Source organism: Macrobrachium rosenbergii, chromosome 14 (genome assembly GCF_040412425.1).
Source record: "Macrobrachium rosenbergii isolate ZJJX-2024 chromosome 14, ASM4041242v1, whole genome shotgun sequence".
Taxonomy (NCBI): Eukaryota; Metazoa; Arthropoda; class Malacostraca; order Decapoda; family Palaemonidae; genus Macrobrachium; species Macrobrachium rosenbergii.
In genome coordinates, this window is record NC_089754.1 from 7,544,838 (window position 1) to 7,555,302 (window position 10,465).

Sequence of the window (10,465 nt, forward strand, 5' to 3'; positions counted from 1 at the left end):
ATGTTCTGGCTGCTTTGGAGGCCTGTCCACAGTCCACGGCCGGAAGCAGATGTCCTTTTCTTGTGATAAATCAGTTGAAGCAAAAGTTCCGTTTCTTCCAGTGGCATTTGAGGAGTCCAGAATGCCAACACTGTCACAGGAATACTCAGTAGTCTAGGTTGATCATGTTCCCTGAAGTCTAGAGTCGTTGGTCACATCCAGTATTCTTGTGTTTGTCAGTGCTGAAACACGAGCGAGAGCAATTATGTGTCATGCCTGCATTGTCAGATTTGAAAGAAAGTCATATACGCCGTATTCGGCTCTCCCCTTGCATATAACAGAAGATGAGGTTCACTGACAGCTAGAAACTAATTCAAGAAGAAATGGTGTTAAGAAGTTAAATATAATTTGAGGTTAGCAGCATAAGTTAAGTCTAGAATGATTCATTTCAATCTCTTTTTAACATTTTATACGTAATTGGGGCCTGTATTGTTGAGCGGAGTTTCCCTTCCTATTGGCAATTAAAGATGTTACTCCTTGCAGAATACCGTTACGGAAGTAATTATATCATGTACTGTAAATAATCAATTGTCTGTAAACAGGCTCAAACTGTCAAGACTTACTTAGAGGGTAATTTTCTTTGCTAGCTTGTAAGTTTGTTCAAGGGGCAAAAGATAGGATAAGCATGCCTCATCCAAGAACGGACGATTTTCTTTTTTTTTTTTTTTTTTGTACTCTGCAATTTCCTTTTTACATGTAAATTTACTTCATGTATATTTGTTGATTATTTTATGAGTTCCATCTTTTTGTAGTAAACCGTAAATATCTGAATCACCTCGTTCAATTCCTTCGCGTCGTGAAGTAAGAATAGAGTAAGATTTATTGACTTAATCTTATCAGAGGAGGTATATATTTAGACAAATTCATTTTGGACATGAAACTTGCAATTCTGCGGGTTTGACGTCAGACTACCAGCCGCAGCAGAATTCTCCCTAAACTGACGCGTTGTACCTGGCAGCTCGTACCAAACGTTGTTCTAGGAACAGGATTGTTTTAACACTGCTTGACGATTCTATAGTCGTATGTAACACTTTTGTATGATTATGTTTGCTTTAGTGGAGTCAGAGTGATAGGTTAATATCATATCCTGTAAAAGACATCTATTATTCCCTCCTTTAATATATGCAAATTTATGAAATTCTATCAATCGTTCATGTACAAGGTTAGTGTATTATGGTAGTTCAAAATCTCCAGTGGTCGCAATATTTCTCTGTGAAAAAACTCTTAAATCTATCTAAGGATCTCAGTCCTTACCTGTCTATCCTACGTTTTCCCGATAGTTTTCCGATTGCTTTGTTTGTATCCTTTTCAAAAGAGTCCATATCATGCACACATTATCCTTCCATTTATTTTACTTCCATTTCTTATCTCTTCTACGGTTGATGCCAGAGTTCAATTAAAACTCTCAAACAGTCTATTTTTCTGGTACTCTTTTCCAAGATTTACCACTGTATAATAAAAGAGCTTCGTAACGAAACTTAGAAATATTATCAATGGTCGCGGATGTTAATGACCCATTACAATGTTTCTCACACATATATCCCAAATTGTTTTGAAATCTGCATCAAGCCGAAACAATCTCTCTCTCTCTCTCTCTCTCTCTCTCTCTCTCTCTCTCTCTCTCTCTCTCTCTCTCTCTCAGATTCCATTATTCTGAAATCTAAAATGAACCCCTCAAAATGTATCTTGAAATAAGACACACTAAATGATGCGTATTATACTAGAATTCCACATTATGGAAGTGGTCTGAAATTTATATTCATTAGAGAAATTTGAGAAAGATAAACTTTTAACAACAAAGATATGAGCTAATATTTAGAGTGCTTATATACATACGGTGTAAAATAGGAAATACTGGGAAACATAAAAGGCTTTTCATTTTATTGTAAGTCACAGTTTTTTTGCTTAAGCACTGAATTGAGAACTGCAGTTATTTCATTGTCGCATGATGCCTAGAATGACATTGAAAGCCTTGCTTGCGTGTGTCTAACACTTCAGCTGTACAACAGGTTTTATTTAAATTATCTTCAGATCGAAAGATCGTTGTAGAGGTGATTGTATCTGGATTTATGTTTACAGTTCCTCTTTATTTTCTTAAATCTCTCCAATTTATTCATAATAATTTATATATTTGTATCTTTTAAATTATTCCATTCGACTTTCGCGTTTTATAAATAGTCCAATGCTATTAAATTTCAATTGCTTTATTTGTTATAATGTAATTCCCACTTTTAAATTTCCCTTTCACTTCCAATGAGGTTCCTGTCCTCAGCGTAATCAACGTAAGCCCCATATGTCAAGTTTTAGTGACAGCCAAATGTCATTCCCTACAAACGTGAGTCATTCAGAGGAGAATGAATTATGGACGAGCCTATTATTCATTGAGGTTTATTCATCCGTGTCTCTGTGAGCACTGACAAAAGGATTTCGTTGCTAAATAAGAATTTCACCGGCCGACATGAGGAAATTATCAGGATAATTCAGGAAATGGCATTTATAACGATTATCTCTTTTACTCTTTACTGCCCCCTTTTTCTTCTTGCTCTTATATCATTCCTAAGTGTCTTTCTTAAAACTGACATACTTTGTTGTTTTCCTAAATGGATGTTATGGCTTCGTCAAAGTTGTTATTTTATGTTGTTATCAACATTTTTATTTGGTCAGTTTTTAAGGATATACTGCTAACCAGAAATCATAATCATTCACATTTGGAAAAAAATTTATAATGAGACAAACAGTTAATTATGCGTGGAAAGGGTCACATGTTAAAAAAAACAGATGCACAAAAATAAAAGTAAGTCACGACAGAAACAATGCAACCCTCCTATTCCGCTCCCACGCTTCAGTGGATGACGTCACGGCCAAATCTCTCGTTGCCTACAAATGAAACATTCAAAAGAAGATTTGAAGAATTAGCTAAACAAGTCTTCTAAATAGGTTAACTACATAAACGATCCAGGTACAGAACCGTTTTTTAATGCTGACCCAGATTACGAAATTATGGAGCTCAAAATCATCTGTGCTATTCAGGAGATAAAAAGATGATGGAAATAATCATCTTCAAATTGACTCCAACCTCATCAAATCTCTCTCTCTCTCTCTCTCTCTCTCTCTCTCTCTCTCTCTCTCTCTCTCTCTCTCTCTCTGTCGATGCTCTTGATGCAGATCTGAGATGGCAGAACACCGAGGTGAAATGACACGAACATCTGCCATCACATGCATTTTAAAGTATCTTACCTCAGGCTAGATAACAGAACGAGAATAGATTATTTGTAAAAGATTCAAGGTGTATTATATTTTGAATATTAAAAATAAAACAACTGAGTGTCATTTGACGCGAACTGATATACGAGTTAATTTGTAATAAAGCGAAACTTATCTGTTAGTTAAGTTGACGTCATATGTGTCTTTCTGATATCAACCTAGCAAAGGCCTCTTAACGTATTTATTTTCTCCTACTCTTGACATAATTACCAATGAAATTACTGAAACCGTACGAAAGTTATATGAAGAAACTCTGGCCACTCCAAGTGGGTTAGGGTAAGGCTGCGGCAACCATGAGTAAGGATTAGCTAAAGCAAATTAAGAGCATACCAAATGGCCACTAACTTGCAAAGCAAAGTTCCTCAGAACACAATGCTGCGTATGAAAGGAAGGTGAAACGAGGACAAAAAAAAAATGAAGAGATGTTTAACGACATAAAAATCTTGAGTTCGATTATATAATTCATTCAGAGGAAGTTGTGAAACTTTTCGTTTCTCCGTCACAGCAATTACATGTCAAAAGACGTTTCATTTCCATAACATGTGAACACAAAGGGACCTGTTACGTTTGTATGCTGCTCGGGCAAAAAATATTCTTATGTAATTCATGTTGCCGAATCAATATTATTTAGAATGCGTAAAAAATTTTGGTTTTATTATCTCTGTAATAATAAAATCCCAGTGGATCTTTCTTGTATGTCTGCCCCGGGTGGGGGAGGGGAAGGTAGGAGATCGGGAGGGTACGGGAGACCTGCAAACCTGTTTGTCCACCCCGGGTGGGGCGGAGTAGGTAGGGGATCGGGAAGGTAGGGTAGACATGACACATCCACCCTTCTCCTGCAAACCTGTTTGTCTGCCCCGGGTGGGGACGGGGTAGGTAGGGGATCAGGAGGGTAGGGGAGACATGACGGGCAGCGCCGGATTCCAGCGCAGCGTAACGCGCACCATCAAGCTCGTATAAATATTAAAATGTGATGCGTTCCTGACGACTTGCCTGAAGCAGTAGACAATCCAAGATGGAATGATTCCAACCCTTAACCACTCCAGGAACGTTGTTCCTCCAGATCCTCAAAACATCAGTTTTAGCGTGAGAACCCCATGAAAGAACTATTATAGGACTTTTGCATTATCGTTAGAAGATTTTATTCCAAAAAACCCGAAAATCTATAATAAATGATTTTGAACCATATCATTTTTGGCCATGACAGAATATGTTCGTCATTATTTAATGCAAGCACTACTGTTGTGTTGGAAAATAACTTTAAGCTAGCCATTGCTTCACTTATTACCCAAGAATTTAACTACATATTTGAACATTTTTAGGCAAGTTCACTGCACGGTAACTTTGCTACCCGACACTGATGAATCACTGTAAGTCATAATTCCAAAAGAGTAGAAAGCATGAGTCTGTAAAAAGAAAAAAAAAATAAGACGCGCTACTATTTTAAGTATAATAACGTAATAATTGGAGTAACTTGGAGACTTCAAGTACTTCAGGTCGATTTTTTGTGTTTTCCTTCAAGGGTGATAACTTCTGAACATCATCACTCAAATTATTCATAATATTCTGGATATAATTCTAAACCCAGAATCATGAAAACAAACTTTCAAGCTTCTAGGCTCCAGGAAGGAAACTTTCCATGCATCACAGCGAAGGCCAAGCAGCAATCCCAAGACTTCAATTGTGTACATTGAAGCAGCACCAACAGTGCACCAGATAGCCCGCTATCTGGTCTGGTGATATTTTGCTGTATGTCCTGTTATAGGAATACAAAGCCGTTTATTACAAGATGATATGATAAAGTAAGAATTATTGTAAGATATAACTTCAACTACAAAATAACAGTAGGAAAATTCAGAGATATGATTAACATGAATTCATAGTCAAAGTTGAAAATAAGAAAAATTTTTATTGACACAGCGAATACTTACGTATGCTCACTGTGATAAGATAATCGAAAAATGGAGGCAATATAGTTTTATGTTCTTCTTGAGCCTGTACAAAATCAGAAAGAAAAATTATTGAAGCTTCACTTGGTTCAGGAACATTGTCGAGCTACAGAGAAAGAGAAATAAAGAAATAATGGCTTTAAGGGTTATGGTAATTCGCCTTATTGGATGACTGACGTGATGACGAAATGATTGAAAGATGGGAGATTTGTGTTTAGGCAAAAAACCTCCGGAAAAGAAGCCCAGGAGAGGTTCTGACGCTTTGTCGATATGAAATGAAGGGAGAGAGAGAGAGAGGGCGAGAAAAAGAGAGCGGGAGGAAAAATGAATAAAAATAAACGCTAGAGGGTAAACAAAGGAAATTCATCTTTAAACTGATATAAAATTAAAGATTAACCTAGAGAGAGAGAGAGAGAGAGAGAGAGAGTTGAGGGAGTTACTGATTGCAGGCTATCTATGGTACTATATATATATATATATATATATATATATATATATATATATATATATATATATATATATATATATAGAGAGAGAGAGAGAGAGAGAGAGAGAGAGAGAGAGAGAGAGAGAGAGAGAAGGAAAAAGCAGCATGACTATTCGCATCCAACCCTTGCCCCGACGTCAGCCTCTGTCAATCATCATAATTAGCTAAGCCGGAGGCAACTAATTTTGACAGGTAAAAAGGCCCTCTACATATAGAGCAACTAGACTATTCTACACAAGAGAACTGTTTAGTACAATATGAGGCCTTCTCTAGAATTACTTGCGTATTTGATAAATGGCGGACGTATTCCTTTTCAAACTTGTTTCTTTTTTTTTTTGCAGTTACATGTAGCACAGCATTTAAGTTGTTATCATTTTAAGTTTATAACATTTTAGAAAAAATCTACATGACATTATGGTATTCTGTAAAGCCATCTTATTGCTGATGCTCAACTCTGAGGAAATCATTTTCCTTTGCTAATCGATTAAGATGCGTGTTCACTGATTCTAACCTTGCAGAAGTTTTTCAATGATGCCCCGGGATCTTTATCTTGCAGTTTAACGCGCAGCATGTGCGACAATCAGAGCATTTTGCTCAGTTTTTAGTGAAATTCGATGATTAGCCACTTGAAGTTTTCTTTTAAAAGAGTTCTAAATTTTGATAAGCTCTCCTTACTCTCTCCCAACCTGTAATACAAGCAAACCCATTATATATGTACTAATAATTATGTAGAGGTTCGGTTTCTTTTTAAAAGCTTCATGCTTTTTAAATTGACGTAACAAAATAAACAGGATTTTTGGCACAACCAATTAGACTTGATTACTGCAACGGGTTTTGCTGTTGGAAGACGAATCCTCAAAGAAAAAACCTACTAATGTTTTTAATTATATCCTGATGCACATCTTGCCTGCACATTGCACCAAGTAACCCATACCGGTAGCAGGACACTGATCACATGTACTTAAAATGACGTCACAAGACAACGGGCATGGCAACCTCAATTTTGCCACGAATTTAAGTTGTCCGGCTGCAAGACGCTAAAGGGTACCTGAAAACGTGCTCTTGAGACACCGCCTTTACTGATTTGGTCCATTAAATCGGCAATTAAACTAAATACTTCAGTGACAATGATCGTGCATCAGAGGTAAATTAGGGGCCTCCAAAACAATGGGCGTCCAATGCTAATTTACAGATAATTGCGTTTCTAAAGGATTGAATTTCCTTGGAGAGAAAAAGAGGAGAGAAGAAAGTGGAAACAAAACACCGGAGAAAAGGAAAGAAACGGACAATAATGCAGAGGAGGAACGAACGAAATGAAGGTCGTTGACAAAACCATGGAATGAGAAAGTTAGTGAAAATGGACTGAAAATTGGTTGAAATATTATCTTTGTAACTTGCAGTAGAAGTTAAATTTCGTTACCAGTATGTACTAATGCTTGACTATTTCAACAAGAATTGCTGTTAATTCTGCACAAAAGTCTTCTGTTTTCTTCAAGGTTGGGTCCAACATTAGTAATCAAAGTCTCAAGGGACAGTTGATTAACTGATATACACATACATTAATATTTTCCATATGATATTATTACTGAATTACTTAAATAGGTAATTTTTCTTTTGCCTGGCTTTATTTCCATGTAAATGGTGTATTTTCCAAATCATCAAAAGCAACGAAAATTCAGGGTAAGGAGAGCAAGAATGAGGAAGAATTCGAGATCACGCTGACACGATAGGTTCCTCATTGATCTATCACAAGAGAAGGTTAACGAGCATCCTTGGATTTAATTTCCATTTCTTGCTTAATGAGGTGCACTCGATACTTCTGAAAGTTAAGTTTATATACATATAAATATATATACATGCGTATTTGTATAGAATGTATATATGCGTATATGTGCATATATACGTATATACGTATATAGGCTGTATTTATATATATGAGTGTGTGTATGCATATATATACAATTCTACAAATAATGAGAGAGAGAGAGAGAGAGAGAGAGAGAGAGAGAGAGAGAGAGATTGATTTATGGCTACTAAAACTGGCGTCACAACATCTAGGTTTCTGACGCCGGAGAGAGAGAGAGAGAGAGAGAGAGAGAGAGAGAGCGGTGGATATCTTAACTCTGAGAACAGGGAAAGGACAAAACCAAAAATATAACTTAGTCTAAGTGGATGATATCCGTGCGTTTTAGAATGGGCAGGACAATAAGTTTGTTCACGCCTGAAGTTAGGCGTTACTGCACATCATCTGACATCAGAGTCAGCAACGAAATGAAGAGAATTAGGAAGGACAGTATCACCTCTGATAATAATTTCAAGTCCATTCCTCTACACCTATGTTTTTATGTCTTTCACACAGCCGCGCTGTTTTGCTGTGTCAACATTTATTACCTTCATTTATTTGTTACTTCTCTCTTTTCATAATGGGTCTTCCCATTCCATGGAAACGTGTTTTTTATTAGGTTTATTCCTCATAAATGCTTGCACATTTTGAATAATAATAATAATAATAATAATAATAATAATAATAATAATAATAATAATAATAATAAATCTGGTGTGATGTTTGTAGTTCGTGTAATAGCTTCTTCTTGACAAACTTTTTGGGTTTGGAGAGAAGTTTTCAGATATATCACTTGCTTAAAGTAAGGGGTTCGGCTGTCAAAAAAAAAAAAAAAAAAACTCTCGAAGGCCCAAGGCAAAAACATGATGCCTTAAGCGACCCTTCCCCATAATAAAGAAAAGGAATGTGTCCTGCCTATGAAATTACGCTATAAAGTATTAACTGTGGGCTAAACGTGATATTCCCACGCCCAAGATACAGAGGCAGTCTCCGTAAATTGACAAAGTCTGAAATATAAAAGATCAGAGTGTTACGAAAACCCATTCCACAAACAAGTAAGTTCACGTGGTTTGAATGATTTCCACAACAATGCTCACCTAACCTCACATCGCCTAGGAAAATCTGAATATTAAAAGGCATTAACCAAAAACAATGACTGTTTTGAGGACGTTACGAAAGTGTTTGCTTACACTTCACCTCTCATAATCATAGCTTCGGTGTGAGTGGTTTTCGTTTTATGACTGGCCAAATAAAGCCCCCGACGGCATCGATGGCCTTAGGTCTTGTGACGCCAGAGAGGTGAGTAGTGGCAAACTTTTTTTTTTTTTTTTTTTTTTTTTTTCAACGAACAAGTTTTCTGCACTCTCATTTTCGTCACAATTGCCGCGCGTAAAAGCCTAATTTCAGTCTGTGTGTTTTGGGACATATTTATAAACCCTTACTTGTAACACTTCACATCAGCAGTTTCCAATTTCGAAAAATACACTGAAATGGGGTGGGTCACATCAAGAGATGTGGAACACTCTATTCATCAGGACAGGGCGGGTAAGGTGTGCAACGTCATTCCTTATGAAATCACAAAGCAAATGAACGAGAACTTAACAAAATCTCTAGGTCTTGGCTCTCGCATTCGAAAAATTAAGATACAGAGGAAATAGCTGTTCTCTGAAAAATATCGAAAGGACGTTTAGAAGGTAATTAGAAGTGGCTACCTTTATGTTGTATAACGATTCCCTTGTATTCCAGATACTCAGGTCGGTAAACTGAAAGTCCTCTTCAAATATGACCAGCCTCAGGAAATTATAATTAGAGACTAGATACGATAGTAATTGTGCAGGAAATAATGCTGCAATGGCACCCACAAGCCAGAATCATTGAAGAGATTCACGGTACATCGCAAAGAGACGCTAACATAATTATTTACTCTCGATTCGTAAGGAAGTGTATCTTTTGTCCTAAAGAATCTGCAGCAATTAGGACATGTGCCTGTGTGATATTCGTTTAATTACGATGCCATAAAGCAAACGGAACACCTGTAAAATTAATGTTTCTCTTCGATAGAGAAACAATAATTACTTTCATCAAATTACCGTCTAGAAATTAATAGCCAAACACTATATACATGCCTACTGCCATTTTCCTTTAAGTGAGTGCTATCCTGTCTCCTCTGCCTCACCTAACCTCACCAAAGATGAAGGTAGTGAGCAAAAGAGAAGAATTAGAAACTGCAGCAAGAGCAGAGGTAAAAAAATGAAAAATATTATAGAATTAAAAATAATACTAAAAAGAAAACATGTCGATGAAATGAAGCAATAAAATATGAAAATAAACGAAATCGTGAGTCATGACTTAAAAGATGAGCAAATCAGATGATTCTGAAAGAAGTGAAGTGTTAGATAAGCAACAAAATGCGGACAAGAAACAGCTTCATCCTTGTGAAGTACAGGAAGAAGGAAATACGAAATTCTAGGAATGAACGAAGATCCTGGAAAGTTGATACCGTTATCACTGCTTCAGGAAAAGGAAAAATGAGAAACCGAAGAAGCACCACCAGAAGAGGGAGAAAAGCAGAATGTGAGACAAAGTTGCATAAATAAGAATAACATGAAATAATATGCAAGAAAAAAATAAATACAGGAAAGAAAATAGGAGAATAATCCTGAAAAACCAACCAGCCCTCAGCACTTGTTTTTTTTTTTTTTTTTATTTATGTATTTTCCTTAGCACGTGTCTCGTCGCTTTCCCCTCGGGCAGCCGGGGAGCTACGATATTATGAAGGGGAAGAAAACTGAGCACGAGGGGAGATGATAATTAAATGTGTGCGTGAGAGAGAGAGAGAGAGAGAGAGAGAGAGAGAGAGAGAGAGAGAGAGAGAGAGATGTG